The sequence below is a fragment of the Chrysochloris asiatica genome, unplaced genomic scaffold, assembly GCF_000296735.1.
Source record: "Chrysochloris asiatica unplaced genomic scaffold, ChrAsi1.0 scaffold00094, whole genome shotgun sequence".
Classification (NCBI taxonomy): Eukaryota; Metazoa; Chordata; class Mammalia; order Afrosoricida; family Chrysochloridae; genus Chrysochloris; species Chrysochloris asiatica.
In genome coordinates this window covers 9,596,637-9,618,484 of record NW_006408612.1, presented here as the reverse complement: position 1 = coordinate 9,618,484, position 21,848 = coordinate 9,596,637, and the positions used below count along the sequence as shown (strand labels likewise).

The window sequence follows — 21,848 nt, the reverse complement described above, 5'->3', positions numbered from 1 at the left end:
AGACATCAAGGCAAGTGGTCAGATCCCCTCAGAGCAAACCCCCTTCCAAGACTAAGACTCAATGGGAATACACGCTCTGATTGGTGACCACGTTCATCACCAATAAGGGGAAGTGAGGGAAAATCAGCAATGAAGCTGCAAGCAAAGCCCTACAATGTTCAATAGACTCCTGTTAACCCGGTGGAGATCCAGTTGGCCAGCAGTGTGACCAGACCTTGGAACTCTTGGACCCAGAGTCAGTGACATAGCCACAGAGGACTAGAGTGGAGAGTGAAGCGTCTAGCTGATAAGAAGAGAGGGCATATGCACAAGAACACTGACACTTGTAGATAATACCCACTTGACCTGGCTTCAATGACTGGATGACCAGAGCTCAACTAGAAAAAGAAAGAAGAGGAAAAAAAGAGTAATCTGATACAATTTGATGAACTTGACCTACATCTATGGATGCAGTAGCTCAAAAGAGGGAATAAATCTTTACAGCAAGAATCATTCCCATCCTCTCCATACACAGAATAGACAGGGATAGGCAACTTGGACATTGACTACCCAAAATGAGTGGGGGCGGGCTACAAAGGCAAGATGTGACTGGCTTACAAGCTTTCAAGAGGGAACCTAGATCCAGAAGGCATGGAGGAAGGTAGAATCTTCACTGAGTAGTATCCAATCTGTCTAGGTGGGGCTGATGAAAAGAAATGCAGATGGGTCTCTTGTGATACAATAGTGAGTAATTGTTATCAGGACTGCTTGTGAGGGTTGGAAATGTAAAGGTAGACATTTTATAGCAAGGAGGGGAGTGATTAACTTTTCCGTCTAGGAGCAGAGGACCCTGGGATCAACAAGGGAGAAGAGCGGATAGTGGGACCCTACCCAGAGAAATAGTGATGCCTGAGATGAAGGCAAGACGATGACGTGGAGAGATGGAGCAGCTGGGGACTTTAGACCCAGAGAGGGAGAGGGGCTGTGTGCTGAGGACCAGGGGGCAGGCTTGTAGTGTATATCCTTTGGTTGGTTGATGATGCATGGAGGGGATTGTAACCATGGCAATGAAACAATATAGATAGGATGAATGTAAAGCTAATGTTCTCTCATGTAAACTATCACATAATTCACAATAAAACATTAAAAAAAAAACACTCAGTAAAATAGGAAAACTTCTCTAACATGATGAAACAAATCTATCTCAGTCTCCAAATCAACATTCTGCTTGATGGGGAAATACTAAACCAAAGTTAAGAATAAAATTCCCATTGTTGCTTAAAATTTGACTGAAGGTATTAGTAATCACAGCTAAACATTATAAATAATCCAAGGTACAAAAATGCAAAGAAAGAAAACTGCTTTTATTATTTGCAAATGATCTGATTGTATGCTTTTAAACCCAAGATATTCAATTGAAATATTACTATGTTTCTGTTGTTAAATGTCGTTGAGTAGATTCCGACCCACAGCGACCCTGTACAGGGTTTCCGAGGCTGTAAATCTTTACGGGAGCAGAAAGCCTTATCTTTCTCCCGCAAAGTGGCTGGTACTTTCGACCTGCAGACCTTAAGGTTCGCAGCCCGATTCGTAACCACTACGCTACCAGAGCTCCTTGAAACACTATTATATATAATGAATATTCAGTAACATAGAAGATGGAAAATTAAGATACAGTGATAGATCTTGTATATCCAGACAACAACCTATTAGAAGATATAAGGAGGAAAAGACTTTATTATAAGTAGCAACAAAGAAAGAAATTTAACATGAAATGTTCAAGTCCTACATAATAAAACTTTTAATGCAAAACCAATGAATGCAAAAACAGATTTTTGTTTTTAATTGAAAGACATAGCCTAGATAGAAAGATTTTTAAAAGCTAAAATGTCACTTCTGCAAATTAATACAAAATCTAATGCAATCCCATACTTACCTGGCAGGGGTGATTCCATGATCATGAATGTGGTTTCCCCAGGGTGAGGCTAATCCATTGCACTTTGGGATCTGCTGACCCCTGCGATTTCCCCAAATGTGGGAAACTCGACTGCACAATTTGTGATAGTGGGGGACTGCGTTCGCGCTCTCCCCTGGGGTGGGGGGGATCTAATGCAATCCCAATGAAGATACGAACTTTTTACAAACAATTTAAAAATTTATATTCGGGTGGGTGTAGCATATTGTTGTTGTTATGTGCTGTTGAGTTGGTTCCGACTCATAGCGACCCTGTTTAGGGTTTCTGAGGAGCTGCTGGTAAGCTTGAACCACCAATCTTGCGGTTCAAACTGACCTTGCAGTCCAGCGAATTAACTGACAGCACCACACCAGGACCCCAGGTGTAGCATGTTGTTGTTGTTGTTGTTGTTGTGTGCCGTGAAGTCGTTTCCGACTCATAGCGAACCTGTACAGGGTTTCCGAGGCTGTAAATCTTTACGGGAACAGAAAGCCTCATCTTTCTCCCGCGGAACAACTGGTAGTTTCGAACCGCTGACCTTGCAGTTCACAGCCCAATTCGTAACCACTACACAACCAGAGCTCCTTAGGTGTAGCATAGAAGGGGCAAAATCATGAAAATTTCTTAGCTATTATCAAACACCTTTACGCAATGAGTTGCTGGGCCTGAGGGCTCAGGACCACGGTTTCAAAAAACACCATGGTCAATTGGCATAACAGTGCACAAAGACAATGTTCTACATCCTACTTTGCTGAGTAGAGAACAGAATCTTAAAAGCTCATGAGCAGCTAACTAAGGTGCAACTATTAGTCTCTCCCTGTCCAGAGGAAAGAGTGATAAAAATTGAAGATGCTTGAAAACAATTAGTCAATGGACTAGCAGAATCCGTGATTATCTCTCCATGACCCTTAGACCAGAAGAAATAGGTGCCATCTGGCTACCATGACCAACAGCTCTGAAAAGAATAGGATGAGAGAAAATGTGGAGCAAAACTCAAGGTCACAAAATCATAAAAAAAAAAAGACTGAGCTTACTGATCAGAAAGAGACTAGAGAAACCTTAAGACTATAGCACCCTGACACTAAGGCCCCTAGTCACCCTTCAGATCTGGAACTGGATTCACCCTCATGGCTCAATTTTCATCAAAGTAATAGATAGGCATAAAGGGAGAAAAATACTAGTGATGTATGCACACTGTAAAATGAGTCAACCATTTGAGGTCAAAAGGGCAGCATTTACTAAAGGACTAAATTCAGAAGTGTTAGGAAAAGAGGAATAGAAATAAGAATCACATGGAGGAAGTAGGATAAGGGATGTCACATTGCGAGGACTGCAATCATTGAGATGAAATGAAGTGTATGATTTGTTGAATGTAAAACTGATGATCTGCTCTGTAAACCTTCACTCAATTCACAATAAACAGTTAAAAAAATTAATTAAATTTTCAATGTGGCAAAAAAACCCACCATAATCAAAGTTAAAAGACAAATGACAAACCAGGAAAAAGTATATTTTAAACTTTCATCATAAACATATTACTAATCTCCCTAATAATATATAAAGCACTTCCAGAAAGAAATAAGACCCCCAAAAAACCAATAACCCCTGGCAATGAATATGAATGAACAATTCATAATTCACAGAAAAGTTAATAAACATATGTAAAGACATTCAACTTCACTCATAATAAAAGAAATGCAAATTCAAGGTATGATTATTATTATTTTTCACATACTAGACTTAAAAAATATATAAACGTATCAATGTCTTAAGCTGAGTTCTCTAGAGAAGTAAAATCAGCGAAGCTTGTGTCTCTATATTTATAGAGAGATTTATCTCAAGGAAATGGCTCATGTGGTGGTAGAAGGTGGCAAGTTCCAAGTTGGAAGGTCAGATATCAGGCTGGAGGCTTCTGACTCACATAGCTGCAGGGACTGACAAACCCAAAATCAACAGGGAGATCTGCAGCTGCTGGCTGTAGAGTTGAATACATCCAAAGTTGGCAGATAAAATGGCAAGCTGCTAACTTACAAACTGCAGGGACTAAAGACTCTCAAGATCAGCAGGCAATATGGCAGACCACTGGATCGACTCTAAAGAATCAGAGGGCAGATGATTATGAGCCAGATGCAGGATCCAGATCCAACAAAAAACAGGAGACAGAGCTCTGACAAAAGTCACATGTATTTTGGGAGCGGGTTACATGCCTGAGGAAAACACTTTCAAATGATTGGCTGCTTGTAGCAGGTCTCATCACGGAAGTGAGTGCATTCTATTAGCTCTCATCATGGAGAAGGACTACATGGTAACTGCCAAACCACCGAGAATCCTGGCCCAACCAAGTTGACACACAATCTTAACCATCACAATCATAATCAACTTTGTATGATTGCAAATTAGCACAACTTCATATAAGACAATTTGACATATATCCATATATGTTAGAAGTGCACATATCCTTTGACCCAAGAATTCCTCTTAAACAAAGGTATCCTATGAGTATAACCTATGACATGTTAAAGAACTTAGGTAAATGTTATTCATTGAAGTATTATATGTAATAGCAAGACTAGAAACAATGTCCATTAGTATAAGACTAGTTAAATAAATGGAAATGTTGCAACAAACAGATTCAGTGTTGGAAGTACTTACTCATCTATCCTAAGACAGCTACCTGGTCAACTGATTGGAGATCTATATTTGTGCTTATTCCAAAGAAAGATGGCTAAACAGAATGCACACATTACTGAATAATATCTTTAATATCACATGCAAGTGAAATTTTACTGAAGATAATTCAAAAACTGCTGCAGCAGTATATTGACAGGAAGCTGCCAGAAATTCAAAATGGATTCTCAAGAGGACAAGATATAATGTTACTGACATCAGATGGCTCTTGGCTGAAAGTAGAGACTTCCAGAAAATGTTTACTTGTACTTTAGTGACTATGCAAATGCATTTGACTGTGTGGATCATAACAAATTATGGATAACATTGCAAAGAATGGGTATTTCAGAACACTTCATTGTATTTATGAGGAACCTATACATAGATCAAGAGGCAGTGCTTAGAACAGAACATGGGGAAACTAAATAGTTCAAAATTAGGAAAGCAATGAGATAAGGTTGTATCCTTTCACCATACCTACTCAATCTGTATGTTGAGCAAACAATCCAAAAAGATGGCATATAAAAAGAAGAACATGGTATCAGTATTGGAGGAAGACTCATTAACAGTCTGTGATGTTCAGATGACACAACCTTGTTTACTGAAAGCGAAGAGGATTTGAAATACTTACTAATGAAAATCAAAGAGTACAGCTTTCAGTATGGATTGCACATCAATGTAAAGAAAACAAAAACCCTCACAACTCGACCAATAAATAACATCATGGTAAACAGAGAAAAGATTGAAGTTGTCAAAGAGTTCATTTTACTTGGGTCCACTATTGACATTCATGGAAGCAGCAGTCAAGAAATCAAATGATATATTTCATTAGGCTGCTGTACAGACATAATTAAGTGTTCAAGATCGAAGATGTTAGTTTGAGGATTAAGGTGTGCCCCAAGCCATGGTATTTTCAATAGCCTCATACGCATGTGAAAGTTGGACAATGAATAAGAAAGACCATAGAAGAATTGATGCCTTTGAATTATGGTATTAGAGAAGAGTATTGAAAGTACCATGGGTTGCCAGAAGAACAAACAAATCTGTCTTGGAAATAGTACAGCCAGAATGTCCCTTAGAAGCTAGGATGGTGAAACTTTGTCTCTCATACTTTGGACATGTTACAAGGAAGGACCAGTCCCTGGAGAATGACATCATGCTTGGTAAAGTGGTGTCAGTGAAAAAGAGGAAGGTCCCCCAACTAGATTGATTGACAGAGTGGCTGCAACAGTGGGCTCATATATACAACAATTGTGAAGATGTCATAAGACTGTGAAATTTTTGTTCTGTTGTACATACAGTTGCTATGAGTCAGAACTAGCTCTATGGCAAGTAATGACAATAACCAGAAAGTTGAATAAACAATGACCCATGTAATGAAATATTATAAGGCCACAAAAGAGAAAGAAAAGAAAAGAAAAAGAATGAGGATGCTGTCTATGTACCGTATTAATATGGAAAAATCTCCAGGAGATAATGAAAAATAGAATATATTTTAGTCTTTACTTGTATATACACATAAGCACCCTGAAATAATACCCAAGAAACCAGTAACAGTGATTTGGGGGCCGAGAAAGGAAGGTGATATCTAAGTGAATGGAAGACAGGGAAGGGAGAGAAACTTTTTAGTGTTTTTTAAGTGTTTGAATTATGTGTATGAATGACTTACTCAAATATCAAATATTTTTTAATGTACTTTTTTTTTAAAATCAGACAACACAGAAATTTATAAGATAGAAAGTGAGTGTTTTCTACCACTCAGAGATAACCAAAGTCAATAGTTGACTGTATATCTTAAGGGATTTAGTCATTGAGAAGCAGATAGGAGACTCAGGAAGGGAGGATTCTCTTGGTTCCCTGAATCATGCTGCTCTGGCCTTGCCACATTAACTTAGACCAAAGATAAGAAGCTGAGATAAATATTGATCTTCTGCAGGCTTATAGGGAGGCACTTGGCCAACATAGCACACCAAATCCTCTGTGTATTTGCTATATGTAAAATCGGGAGTGGAAAATAATTCTAAATGAGGTAGCAATTTAAAAGTGGATGGTAGAGGCCATTAGCCCTAATGAATTAAATAATATGGATTGGAAGCAAAGACATTAACATTTTAACAAATGAAAACTTTCTGTAGTCTGCAAATTTTTGGCAGTCGTACCACAGAAATCAGTCAGCAAGTGCTCCTAGATTACAAACATGAAGAGTTGCAAAGAAAAGTAGGAATCATCCCTCATCTTGCACAGTCATTATTAAAAATAATTTAAAATGTTTTCTAATCGGAGTCTGATGTTTCACTAGTGCAAGAAAGCAAACCTCACATTACAAAGACTTCAAGATCATGTTCTTTTGCCTCAGACAATTCTTTGTATGGTTTATGTATCTATTAACAAAATATATGTACAAAATGAAATATACAGACTCTTCATTTCTGCATAAATACCAAGGTGTCTTGCCAAATCAGAAGTTATTTTTTTAAAATACATATGCCCTATGACAACACAACAGAACAGTGGTTATGTAGAAATAGATACAAAATGAAATAGCTTCTCCAATTCTATGAAAATACAAGGTCTTCTGCAAACTAGCAGTTGATTTTCTAAAGCCATGTGCCCTATTACAACACCATAAAAACAGTGTTCACACAATGCACTCTTTTTCCTGTCACATCCTTATACAAGAAGTGTATTAACGTGGAAGAAACTTTGAAATCAACAAGTTTACTTATGTAATCATCCACCCTTTAACAAACACTTATCAAGTGTCTCCATATATAAGATAAAGGCAACAGGGATAAAAAGATGAATAACACAATGTCTGACCTTGAGGAGCTTAAGTCTAAGTCAACCTTTTCATTTATTTAATTAAAATTTTTCAGCCTTCAAAAAAACTTTATTCGGTGATGAGTCTAGCTCTGATGGAAAAAGCCCACTTATGGAAAAGCGTTAGGCGGTTTTAAACTTGTTAGGTTTGCAGAACTTATATATTCCTGACTCAAAATAATAAAGACCCTAAAATCCAAATTATTTCAAAGTTAAAACCCAAAATAATTTGTAATTCCCTTAGTTGTGCTTCTGTTGACTTTAGAATGATTTACTTACAGAGCAGCTGTACTTTCTTCACAATGAAATGATGCACTTAGGAAAAAAACAACAATTTAAATGGGGCAAATATGTCTCCCACTACTCTATTCAATGAACACATATCTAGAATGAAAATGAAATGAAACCAAGCACCAAGGACCTCTCAGAGCAAGCATCTCCCTATGGCAAATATGATTTGGAGCATTCCAAAACAACTCAGTGACTCGGGGCACTCACCAAGCCAATATGCCCTACATCTGCATATGGCTGACTACCTTAGTTTTAAACTTTCCCTTGTGTGAGATGCAACTCCACAACCATTTTGATCACTTAACTTAGAGGAGAATAATACCTAGCAACAAAGCCTATACCTCTTGAATGCATAGTTGTGTCTCTCACTGAACCAGTAGTGTTTTCGTATACAAAATACCTAGAGATGGGATAAATGGTCAAATCTGATATCAGGTCTCAGTTACCAAACACTGAAAAAGTTCTTCATCCACTGCTCCAGTTTTCTCCCCTATTATTACAGTTCTGCCACCAAAGTTCTTTGTGACCAACCTTTGACAAAAGTCAATGAATAAAGAGTGTATCAAAGGAAGTTATTTTATGGACAGCCTCTTCTAGCTGCAAATTTGGGGGTTGGGAAAAATAGGAGGTAGGCATGTGTGAAGAAAGAGTGGAGTCCCTTTGGCAAGGGTTTGATTAATCAATGGGTCTGCACAAACCCATTATTCTGATGGAAGGGAAGAGAAGAGAAGACACCAAGAAACAGAATCAGTTTTGAAGTTTGTACAGTTGACATTTGTTCAATGAATCATGGAACTAAAGGAACACGTATTTTTCTTCAGCAGTTACATTGAGTATGGGTTAGGTCCAACAGCTAGAACTCATTTGTTACGCACACTCAGCACTGGAAGGAAACAGCAACTGAGCTGGGATGGCTGATGGACAGGCAGAGGATACAATTCACTGGCCTCCAAATTTGGCCCCATCTGTGGCTCCAGCCATCGCTGTCAGATCAGCAGCTCGCCTTAAGCTAGAAGGCGACACACCAAATCCTGGGCAGCTAGCAGTACAAAAACTGAGATATGGAAAGAAAATTCTGTCTTCCCAAGTGCATTGGATAGCTGAACATTATGAAGAAATACTGATGTCCAACAAGATTTGTAATTAGTTCATAGATTTCTGAGCCTCCGATGAGATAATTGAATTCAAAGGTAACCCAGGGTAAATGTATTTGTTGTTAAGTGTTGGAGAGTTGGTTCTGATTCATAGCTACCCTGTATGGGGTTTCCAAGGAGCAGCTAGTGGGCTTGAGCCACCAACCTTGCAGTTAGCAGTACTGTGCTTATCCTACAGTGAACACACCAGGATTCGGCCTAGGGTAAACAACAAGACTTAAATCGTGTTTCAAATCAAAATGATATAATCATGTGTCTTGGATTGGGCTCAGTCAAAAAGTATTGACCTGTTCAGAGGAAGCATCAGCAAGTGCTTATCCTTTGCTAAACCAGTAATCAAGATGCAAATCCAGTCACAGAGGAGCATGAATAAACAGTTGGCCAGCCTCCCATCAAAAGCTCTGTTTATAATATAACAGAAGAAATGTAAGTTGGCCAAACAAAGAAATCCTGTTCCTGGACCCACAGGGAAAATGAAAAGGTGTAAGTGACTGATTTTCAGATCTGGAAGCGATAGAAGATGCTTCGGGCCAGAGAAACAAGTAGGTCAGACTGATGAGGCTGAGTTTGCTGATGCTAACAGCACACCAGCTGTGTGTGATGGCCAGGATGCACCTAAAACAGTGCCCAAAGTGCCCAGATCACCAGGATGCGTATATCCATCCAGCTCCTCATCATGGCCACCTCATGACAAGGCACCTCATGACAAGGCCAACTCCAAGAGCAGAAGGTGTCAAGACAGAAACAGCCCAAAGCAGCAGGAGGCTGAGACAGGCAGAATCTCCTTCTTTTTATTTTGAAGAATCTCTTGATGTCTCAAGTTCAGACCAGTACTTATTTTTCATTATGCCAAGCATCAAACATTTACAAAAAGAATTCAATATTTTATAAATCTATTGTAAAGACTGGCAGTGCTCCAGTCAAACCAGTAGCCACGGAGTCAATTACAATTCGCCCCTGTGTGTGTCAGAGTAGAGCTGGACTCCATAGAGTTTTCAATCGCTGCTGTTTTGGGAAGTGAATAACCAGACATTTCTTTCAAGGTGCTTCTTGGTGGACTGGAACTCCCAGCCTTTGGGTTCATATTTCTCACAGTAATTTGTTTTGTGTCTGGATCATCGTTTCAGGGGCTCCAGTTCTGCATCGTTACAGATAACTTTATGTATGTTATGCCTGTCACACTCACAGCTATGAGAGGAATGGACAACTCTTAGATTCAGTCATTGAAACATCCTGTGTTAAAGTCATCAATTACTGTTTTCCATTGCCATTATTCCACAAACATTCTTAAAACCTTATCTCTTATTAAACTGAACAGTTTTGTGCTATATATTTTGAATATCCATATTAAGTCTACTATATCTTTATAATTTTAATTTTACATATTATTATATTTTTTAAAGTTCCCTAAACTTTCTTCTCTTAGCCATTTTGGTGTGAATTTCCTACTAGCACACGCTCTCCTCTGCTTAGATTTACAACATCCACTCTATAGTCAATTACTTGCTCAGAGCAGGGCACATATTTTTACAATGATGAAGATGACCTTACTAAAAGAGATAATTTCCCCATTACCTGGCAGTGATCAACAGTTAGCTTTGAAGATCTTGGACCAAGGAATCAGACTGCAAAATGAATCATGTTCCTTAGAATGATGTTCTTCACCCATGAGCCACCAGGGATCTGACCCAAGTTTCTAGGAGTCCTAGTAATTTCTTTTTTATGTATTTGTAGATTTAGGTCAACAGTTGTTGTTGTTAAGTGCCATCGAGTCAGTTCCAACCCATAGCGACCCTGTATAGGGTTTCTGAGGAGCAGCTGGTAAGCTTGAACCACCGACCTTGCAGTTCAAATGGCTTTGCAGTCTGGCGCATTGACCCACAGAGCCACACCAGGTCAACAGTGCAGGGTTATTATGCAGCAATAAAGACAGAAAAGCAAATGCATGGATATTTTAAATTCAATATCAATGTGAAAATTATAGCATAGTTTAGAGAGCTTCCCAATAACATTCAATTATACTTCATCCTTCAAATTATGCCATTCACTCAAATGAGGATCATAACAAACATTATGGTCTAGACCATGGTCCCTACACTGTTAAATTAATCAGAAAGCATTGGTAGGTATCTCAGAGTTATCTTGGTCTAGTAAACAGAACCAAGGTTTTAGAACTAGCTTTCATATGAGCTCTGCTATGAAACTTTGGCCATGTCACTGAAACATGATATTGTGTAACATTGGCTAAGTTACCAAATCAGATTGAACTCAATTTTAGCATCTGTAAAGTGGTTTCAGTGAGGACTAGTAATGGCATATGCAAGGTGCCTGGAAGTAGAACCTTGCATAATAAACTCAGGTCTCACATGGAGTACCTCACACAGTCCATACAATGATTTCTTATTAAGTCAAATTGATTATGTTGTTGTTGTTAAGTGCTGTTGAGTCAATTCCAACCCATAACAACCCTGTATAGGGTTTCCAAGGAGCAGCTTGTGAGCTTGAACCACCATCCTTGTAGTTCAAACAACTTTGCAGTCTGAAGCATTAGCCCACAGTGCCTCACCAGGACTCCAAATTGGTTATAAGAAGTAAATATTGGTATTATCTGATCTTCCAGCTAGAGTAGACAACTGAAAAGACATATTTCATAAAGCTGACTATACAGTAGTTACTTCCCCAGTAGGCTAGATTGGACAAACTTTAGCAAGAAATGTCTCCTAATGGAGAAGTCTATAGTGGTGGGAGGGAGGGGAAAGGAAGAGGGGACTTCCTCTATCTTCTAAGTCAGTTGACATAAAGTAGATCTACTCAATAATTTGTAAAATTAGTGCTTTTTTTTATTAAACTTTATTAACTTTATCAGGTAGAATGTTTTAACCAGTTTGATTTAAAATTATTTATGATAACAATCAGAGACAAGAGTCAAGGAAAAAAAGGAAAAGGGTAACGGTTCTAATTTTATATCTGCATCACCTGAGATACATTTTTTTTTTTTAATTCATAGGTCCACATCAGTAGATCTAAAAAGGAGTCTGGTGATGTATGCCTTTACACACTCAGTTGATTCTGTTATGGGTAAGCATTTGAAAGCTACTAATTTGACCAATGGTGCTCTAAGTAACTAATAATGAATTATGCAGCTATTTTAGCAAATGTTTCTACTATGAAATGGTTAGTCTGAATGTTATCTTGGTTAAGCTGTGCATGTTTCTCCTTAATACAGTGCTGCCTTCCCCCTAAACCATAACTAAAACGTAACTACTGTCTAAAGAATGAATCTCCTTCTCCCCACCACTGGCAACTACCAATGAACATTAATCTCTGTATATATAGCCGGTCTGGTTGTTTTATAAAACTGAGATAATACAATATCAGTGATAGACATATTTCACTCAGCATAATGTCTCCAAGGTTCGTCCATGTTTCAAGGTATTTAGGGAACTCATCACAGTTTGATTATCCATTCATCTTTTGATAAACACTTAGGTCATTTCCATCTTTTGGCTATTGTGAATAGTGCTATTATGAACATAGGTATGCATAAGTCTATACAAGTCTCTTTTGTTATATCTCTAGAACATATATCAGGAGTGGAATTGCTGTATAATACAGTAGGCTCTATTTCTAATGTTTTGAGGACCCATCATATTGTTTTCTATCACTATAGAAATGTATGTCATTTTACATTCTTACCAGTAGTGGATAAAAGTTCCAATCTCTCCACATCCTTAGCAACATTTATAGATTACTTTTTGTTGTTGTTTATTCAATGTCATTTTAGCAGTGGTGAGATGGTATCTCAATGTCATTTAGATTGGCATTTCTTTAATGGCTAATAATTGTGAATATCTTTTCATGGGTTTGTTGGCTGCTTGAATATCCTCTTTTCAGAAGTGTCTGTATGTATAATTTGCCCATTTTTAAATTATGTTATTTTTCTTTTTATTATTGAGTTATTATACATTTTATTTATATTAGAAATTAGACCATTATCAGATATGCTGTATCCAAATTTTTTCCCTTCAGGATGTAGCTTGTGGGTTATTATGCTGGACTGCAAAAGTCAGTTTGATCTGCAAGGTCAGCCATTCAAGCTACCAGCCACTCCTCAAAAACCCTATACAGGGTTACTATGGGTCAGAACTGATTCAATGGCAATTAATAACAACAAGAAGTTTATCTTTTTACCCTTTTGATAAATCTTTTTTAAAAAACTTTTTATTGTAGTTTGAGTGATAGTTTACAGATAAGAGCATCAGTATTTTTTTACAAAATAAAAAATATATATTCATTTAAATGTCCAAAGGGCACATTCTGTAAGCCAGCCTCCTGCCCACTCAGTCCATGGGCCTAAAGCCTGCAACTGCTCTGTCTCTCCATGCCACCGTCTCTGCCACCATCTCCACTGTGGCCACTTTTCCAGATAGGGTTCTCTCGTTCCACTCATGCTCTTCCTTCTTGATGGTCCTGGGACCCGTCTGTTCCTGAAATGGAAGATTACCTAGTCCCCCTTTTAGTTACACATCTTCTTCAATTACAGTTGTGACAATCACAATGAATTCTGCTAACAATTACTAACAAATCATCATCTTCTTCCACTCCCTTTCACCAGATTCATCTGGAAAACAGGAAAATAATTCAGTGAAGATTCTACCTTAACCCCCTCATTCTGAAACTTAGCATACTCATGAAACCTTATAAACCAGTCACTTCATGCCTTTATAGGAGACCTCCCCCGTTTTTGATAGCAAATGTCTAAATTGTCCCCATCAACCCAGCACACTGACAAAATAAGCTTGTTCCTTGATATGAAGAATCCTTCCATTCCAGTCGGAACTTCAAACAACTGCATCCATAAGCAAACTTCCAGTTCATCAAATTGTAGCAATTTACACTTGCCCATAGTACTAAACAAACACTTGTCTGTCAGTTTGTCATACTGTGGTGGCTTGTGACTTGCTGTGATTCTGGAAGATATGCCACAGGTATTTTAAATACCAGCAAGGTCACCCATGGTGGACAGGTTTCAGATGAGCTTCCAGACGAAGACAGACTAGGAAGGAGAGACAAACTATCTTCAAATATTTAGTCACTGAAAACCTTATGAACAGTAGAAAAACACTGTCAGATATAGTGCTATAAAATAAGCCCCCTCAGGTTGGAAGTCACTCAGAATGCAACTGGGGAAGAGCTGCCTCCTCAAAGTAGAGCTGACCAGCCTGGAGTGGCTAAAAGAAGAGAAGATATTTCTTAAAAGGAAGGCCGACAGGCAAAATACAAAACAGTAGCAGCAGTCCAACTGACTACTACAAGAACAAGCAAGTTGCTCGCCCAGGAGACAGCAAGGCAAGTGGTCGGGTCCCCTCAGAGAAAACCCCCTTCCAAGACTAAGACTCAGTGGGAATACATGAGCAGACATGTGCTCTGATTGGTGATCACGTTCATCACCGATAAAGGGAATTGAGGTAAAACAGCAATGAAGCTGCAAGCTAAGCCCTACAATGTTCAATAGACTCCTGTGAATCCGGATGATTGGCCAGCAGTGTGGCAAGACCTGGGGACTCTTGGGCCCAGAATCAGTGACATAGCCACAGAGGACTAGAGTGGAGAGTGAAGTGTCCAGCTGATAAGAAGAGAGGGCATATGCATAAGAACACCCACACTTGCAGACAATACCCACTTGACCTGGCTTCAATGACTGGATGATCAGAGCTCAACTAGAAGAAGAAAGAAGAGGAAAAAAAGAGTAATCTGATACAATTTGATGAACTTGACCTACACCTATGGATGCAGTAGCTCAAAAGAGGGCACAAATCTTTATAGCAAGCATCATTCCCACCCCCTCCATACACAGAGTAGACAGGGATGGACAACATGGACATTGGCTACCCAAAATGAGGGGTGGTAGGCTAAAAAGGCAAGAAGTGACTGGATTACAAGCTTTCAAGAGGGAGGCTAGATCCAGAGGTCGCAGAGGAAGGTAGAATCTCCACTGAGTAGTATCCAATCTGTCTGGGCAGGGCTGAGGAAAGGAGATGGGAATAGGTCTCTTGTAGTATAATAGTGAATAATTGTTATCAGGACTGACTGTGAGGGTTGGAAATGTAAAGGTAGACGTTATGTAGCAAAAGGAGGGAAGAGATTGACTTTGCAGTTCAGGAGTGGAGGTCCCTGGGACCATCAAGGGATAAGAGCAGAGTGCAGGACTCTATCCAGAGAAACAGTGACGCCAGAGATGGAGGCATAGATGATGATGTAGAGAGATGGAGCGTCTGGGAACTCTAGACCCAGGGAGGAAGAGGGGCTGTGTGCTGATGACCGGGGGTGAGGGAAGGAGAGAGGGGGGCAGGCTTGCAGGGTATACCCTTTGTTGGTTGATGATGCATGAAGGGGATTATAACCATGGCAATGTAACAATATACAATAGGATGAATGTAAAGCTAATGTTCTCCCATGTAAACTATCACATAAGTCACAATGAAACTTTTTTTTTTAAAGTAGAGTTGACCATGATGATGCAAATGGAGTAAGCCCTTGAGACCTTCATTTGCTGATGGGGCACAACTATTAATAATTAGAAATGGAATGTACAAAGCATGAATCTAGGAAAATTGGAAATTGTCAAAAATTAAATGGAACGCATAAACATCAATATCCTAGGCATTAGTGAACTGAAATGGACTGGTATTAGTCATTTTGAGTCTGACAACCACATGGTTTACTATGCCAGGAATGACAAATTGAAGAGATATGGCATCACAGTCATCATCAAAATGAGCATATCAAAATCTGTCATGAGGTACAACACTGTCTGTGATAGGATAATATCCATGCACCTACAGGGACGTTCAGTTAATATCACTATTATTCAAATTTATGCACCAACCATTAAAGACAGTGAAGATAAAATAAAAGAATTCTACCAAGTTTTCCAATCTGAAATTGATCAAACATGCAATCAAGATATATTGATCATTACTGGCAATTGGAATGCAAAGGTTAGAAACAAAGAGGAAGGATCAATAGTTGAAAATATGGCCTTGGTGACAGACATGATGCTGGAGATCACATGATAGAATTCTGCAAAACCAATGATTTGTTCATTTCAAATATCTTTTTTAAACAGCATAAGAGACAACTATACACATGGACCTCACCAGATGGAATTCACAGAAATCAAATTGACTACATCTGTGGAAAGAGACGGTGGGAAAGCTCCATATCATCAGCCAAAGCAAGGCCAAGGGCAGATTGTGGAACAGACCATCAATTGCTCATATGCAAATTAAAGCTGAAGATGAAGAAAATGAAAACAAGTCCACGAAAGCCAAAATATGACCTTGGATATATCCCACCTGAATTTAGAGATCACCTGAAGAACTGATTTGATACATTAGACACTAAAGACCAAAGACCAGAAGAGATGTGGGATGACACCAAGAACATCATACAGGGAGAAAGCAAAAAGTCATTAAGAAGACAAGAAAGAAGGAAAAGATCAAAATGAATGTCAGAAGAGACTCCGAAACTTGCTCTCCAGCATACAGATGTTAAAACAAATGGAAGAAATGAGACAGTACAAGAGCTGAATAGAAAAATTTTAAAGGTCAGCTTGAGAAGACAAAGTCAAATACTACAATGAAATGTGCAAAGATCTGGAGTTAGAAAACCAAAAGGAAAGAACACATTCAGCATTTCTCAAGCTGAGGGAATTGAAGGAAAAATTCAAGCCTCAACTTTCATTATTGAAGACTCTCTAGGCAAATTATTGAATGATGCAGAAAGCATCAAAAGAAGATGGAAGGGAATACACAGAGTCACTGTACCAAAAAGAAATGATTGATGTTCAAACATTTCAAGAGGTAGCATATGATCAAGAGCCAATGACATTGAAGGAAGAAGTCCAAAGTGCATTGAAGGTATTGACAAAGAACAAGGCACTAGGATCAGATGGGATACAAATTGAAATCTTTCAGCAAACTGATGCATCACTGGAGGCACTCACTTATCTATGCCAAAAAACTTGGAGGACAACTACCTGGCCAACTGACTGAAAGAGATCCATATTTATGTCCATTCCAAAGAGAGGTGACCCAATGGAATGTGGAAATAATCAGACAATATCATTAATATCGCATGCAAGTAAAATTTTGCTAAACATAATACAAACATGGCTGCAACCATACATTGACAGAGAACTTTCAGAGAGTCAAGCTGGATTCAGAAGAGGACATGGAATGAGGGATATCATTACTGACAGATGGATCTTGGATGAAAGCAGAGAATACCAGAAAGATGTTTACCTGTACTTTATTGACTACGTAGAGTCTTCCAGTTGTGTGGATCATGACAAGCTATGACAAATATTGTGGAGAATGAGTGTTGATGGTTGATCCGATCAAAACAAAGTCTTTGATAACTTCAATCTTTTCTCCAGAGTGTTCTGGAACACTTAAACTCATGAGGGACCTGTACATATACCAAGAGTCAGTTGTTTGAACAGAACAAGGGAACACCGAATGGTTTAAAATTAGGAAAGGTTTGTGCAAGGGTTGTAGTCTTTCAACATATTTATTCAATCTCTATGGTGCTGTGGGTTAATGAGCTGGACTGCAAAGTCACTTTGAACCACAAGGTTGGCAATTCAAACTCACCAGTCCCTCCTCAGAAACCTTATACAGGGTCTCTACAGGTTGGAATCAGGTTGATGGCATTTAACAACAACATGTTGAACAAATAATTAAAGAAGCTGGCTTATATGAAGAAAAATATGGCATCAGGATTGGAGGAAGGCTCAATAACAACCTGTAATATGCAGAGGATACAACCTTGTTTGCTGAAAGCAAAGATGACTTAAAACACTTACTGATGAAGATCAGTGCTCACATCTCAATGTAAAGAAAACAAAAATCCTCACAACTGGACCAATACAAAACATCCATATAAATGGAGAGTAGATTGAAATTGTCAAAGACTTTGTTTTGATCAGATCAACCGTCAACACTCACCATGCAAGCAGCAGTCAAAAAATTAAGCGACGTATTGCATTAGGCACATCTGCTGCACAAGACCTCTTTAAAGTGCTCAAGAGCAAAGATGTCAGTTTGAGGACTGTGGTGCGCATGACCCAAGCCATGGTATTTTCAATAACCTCATATGCATGTGAAAGCTGGACAGTTAATAAGGGATATGGTAGAAGAATTGATGCATTTGTGTTATGGTGTTAGAGGAGAATATTAAAAGTACAATCGACTGCCGAAGAACAAACACATCTGTGTTGGAAGAAGTGCAGCCACAATGCTCCTTGGAAGCCAGGATGGCCAGACTTCGTTTCTCATACTTCAGACATATTATCAGGATGGACTAGTCCTTGGAGAAGAATATTATTTGGTAAAGTGAAGGGTTGGAGAAAATGAGGATGACCCTCAATGAATGGCGGCCGCAATAGGCTCAGGAGTAGCAAAGATTGTGAGGTTAACATGGGACCAGGTAGTGTTTCGTTCTGTTGTGCATAGGGTCACTATGAGTCGGTCCTGACTCAATGACACCTAAAAACTACAACAATATATATATATATATATATATATATAATTCTTTGACCTTTCCATTAAAAAGAAGAAATACAAAGGTAAGTAAAAAAGTATTGCTATAAAATCATAATATTATTAAACACAAAATTTTAAATGTAAAGCAATTATTTCTCAACATATTCTCCATTTAGGTCTATGCACTTGTAAAAGCTGTTCTATCCCCTAGCCCTTCCCTAAAGAATTCTGTGATTTATACCATGTCAAATTGGTGTTTTGGCATCCTTGAGGAACTCAAATCATGTTCATTTTCAATGTTCTTTGAGTTTGAGAACAGAAATAAGTCTAAAGGGGCAATATCAGTGCTGTAGGGTAGATGGGATAAAGTTTCCCAGTACAGTTCTCATAGGAGAGTCCTTTCTATCTTTGATGAATGAGCAGATGCATTGAGCTGATGGGGGGATAAAAATTACTTGGTGCAAATTCCCTAGCCTTTGTCTCATCAATGCAGTTTTCTTTAAACTTCTTCCTAATAAGCAACCGTGATTACCCTATGTACTTTGAAAAATCTGTCAATATTACCCTTTTGGAATTCTAGAAAGCAGTCACCATAACCTTCTGAGCTGACCTCTCTGCCTTGAATTTAACTTCCCAGATACACTGTCTTGATTGGACTTTTTTTTTTTTTTTTTAAGGTACTCTAATGAGACTAAGACAAAGACAACTTGTTTGCAGCCATCTGCTAATTGCAGAGACATATTTAAATGCATTATGTTTGTAATAAACCTGTGCATGGTTGAGCTGGAGGCCTAGTAACAATACTTTTTTACTTACTCTCATTTAACCCTGCCAATAGCTGGAGAAGCCAAAGTTGAAAAAAAAAACCCTTTAGTTTCTCTCTAATCTTAACAACACATTAAACAAACAAACACACAAACAGCTTTACAGAACTTTCAAATCCTATGGAGCAATTCTATTCTGTGCACACATTGGGGCGCCATGAGTCATTAATCGACTCGATAGTAACTCACAACAACATCATTAAGATATAATTTATAATATAATTCACATATTATACAATTCATCCCTTTACAGAGGGTGCTATTCTTAGTATATTCACAGATTTGAGTAATCACATCATAGCCAATGTTAGGACATTTTTCATCATTTCAAAAAGAAACCTTAAAAAAAAAATAGAAGAAACCCTTTTCCCTTTAGGTCTCACTCTCCTAATCCTTCATTCCCCTCTCTCCCAGCCTCAAGAAATCACTAACCTACTTCCTATCCCTATAATTGTCCCTGTTCTGGACTTTCCATATAAATGGAATCATATAATGTGTGGTCTTCTGTGACTGACTTCTTTGACTTTGCATGAGGTTTTCAAAGTTCATCCATGATGTAGCATGTATCAATACTTCATTCCTTTTGTGGCCAAATAATTATGCTTACGTACTGTATATTTTTTTATCAATTCATCATTTGATGGACATTTGGGTTGTTTTCAACGTTTGGCTGTTCTGAATAGTGCTGCTATTAACACCTTCAAGTTCTTACATGGAGAAATCTGGTTCTCATTTTGTTTGCAAGTTTTCTCTCTAGTGAAAAATACTTTAGAGTTTTGTCCACGGGGAATTAATTAAATAGAATGTGGAAAAATGTAACCTCCAAGGAGCTTTGTTACTCTCAGTAAATACAGCACAAGCCATGGAACTCTGCAGAGACCTGACCTAGTGTGGACTGACCCTGGGCGTTGGAACTGGCCTTTATCAGATAATAATGTTCTTAAGCAAGTCACTTGTTCTGTAGCTCTCTGACTTATGATACTGAGCCTACTTACATCACCTAATTTTCAGGAAATAGTCGCAAAATATATGCAATAATTATTGCCATTAATAAACTGTATTTTCAATTCCCTCCTAAAATAATATGCTAACACATGGAATAAAATTTACACCTGAATTTGTAGGCTGGCCTATTAACTCACCAGCTGTTCCTTGGAAACCCTATATAGGGTTGCTATAAGTAGAAACCGACTCAAGGCACTTAACAACAATAACAAACACACTATATATTTGGAGTCCTGGTATTGCGCTATGGGTTAATGCGCTTAACTGCAAAGTTGGTTTGAACAGAAACAAAGGTGGTTCAAGCTCACCAGCCGCTCTTCGGAAACTCCATACAGGGTTGCTATGGGTTGGAACTGACTGGATGACACTTAACAACAACAACCGAACTATATTTGTCTTCAAAAGTCTAAATCAATTTGTTGTGTGGTGAAATCCTAATAGCAGGAAGTCAGGAAATGTTACTCTAGGCCTGGTTCTGCCAATAACTAGCTCTGTGATCACTGTTCATGACTTTACCTATCAGTTTCTCAAATAGAAAATCAGAGGGCTGAACTAGATCAGGGAGGGAAAATACCTGTTAAGTATACCACTCCCATAACAAGCATTTTTAATCAATCACAGAACTTTTTCTATCAGATTAGGCAGCTGCTTCCGACACTTCCTAGCGAAGCTTTATATGTAGGCAGCCATTACCAGTCAATCAGAGTTGGCAATCAAAGTAAAACCGACTTCTTGTCTATGAATCAGAAGATTTCTAAGGTTTCTTTTAATTCTAAATTTAAAATTCTAAGTTTAAAGGGAACAAATAAGAACCCGCAGAATAGTACATGTTAGAAGACAACTATCTAAGCAAGTCTTACCTCCCTTTTTTACTTCCCAGATTCAGAGTGTTTTAGACTTTGTCTGCAAGGCCTATCTCTGAAGATGCTCTGCTTTCCATTCACAGCACTCAGCTTTTTATTTGTTCTAAGAGAAAAGAGTTATTATTTTTTTTTCTAATTATAAAAATGCTTACTGTGAAAGCTTGGACAATACACCAAAGTACCAAGATGAAAGTGAAAATTCTCTCTCTCACTTTCCATGATCAGTATTTGGTAACATAGACCTGGGTATAAGTGTTTTTCTGAACTCACACAGCAATGTTATATGTAGATAGCTTTGCATATCACTTAGAAGCTGCAATTCTTAATCACTACACAATGTGCTAGTAACATTTAGTCTTGGTTTGGGGCCTCCTACACTGTTGAATGAAACTTTGAAGATGTAACAGATTGAAAGAGAAAAGAGTCTTTGGTCTCTTCTCACAACTTCACTTAAAGGTGTGGTGACATTCTCCAGGCTCCATTCAGGTAAAATAAATACAGAACGGAAAGATCTGCAAAGCCGGAGGTTCAATTCAATTTGAAAATGAAATGGAGAAGAGCTAGTGCTCTTCCCTAAGCCCTACCTCCTCCACTCTTCCCTCCCCCTTATTATCAAAGTAATGCATGTTCATATAGGAAAATGCAGACAAGCAAACAAGGAAAAAATAAAATCACCAGTAATCCACCTACTCAGAATAATTATGGTTAACATTTTGAAGCATATACTTTGTCTTTTTATCATA

The 21,848-nt window shown here is 38.3% G+C and overlaps 1 pseudogene; it reads right to left on the bottom strand.

Annotated features, from left to right (window-relative positions):
- Window positions 1-8,650: 8,650 nt before the first annotated feature.
- Window positions 8,651-21,848, bottom strand: part of LOC102840104 — a 27,635-nt pseudogene continuing 14,437 nt past the window's right edge.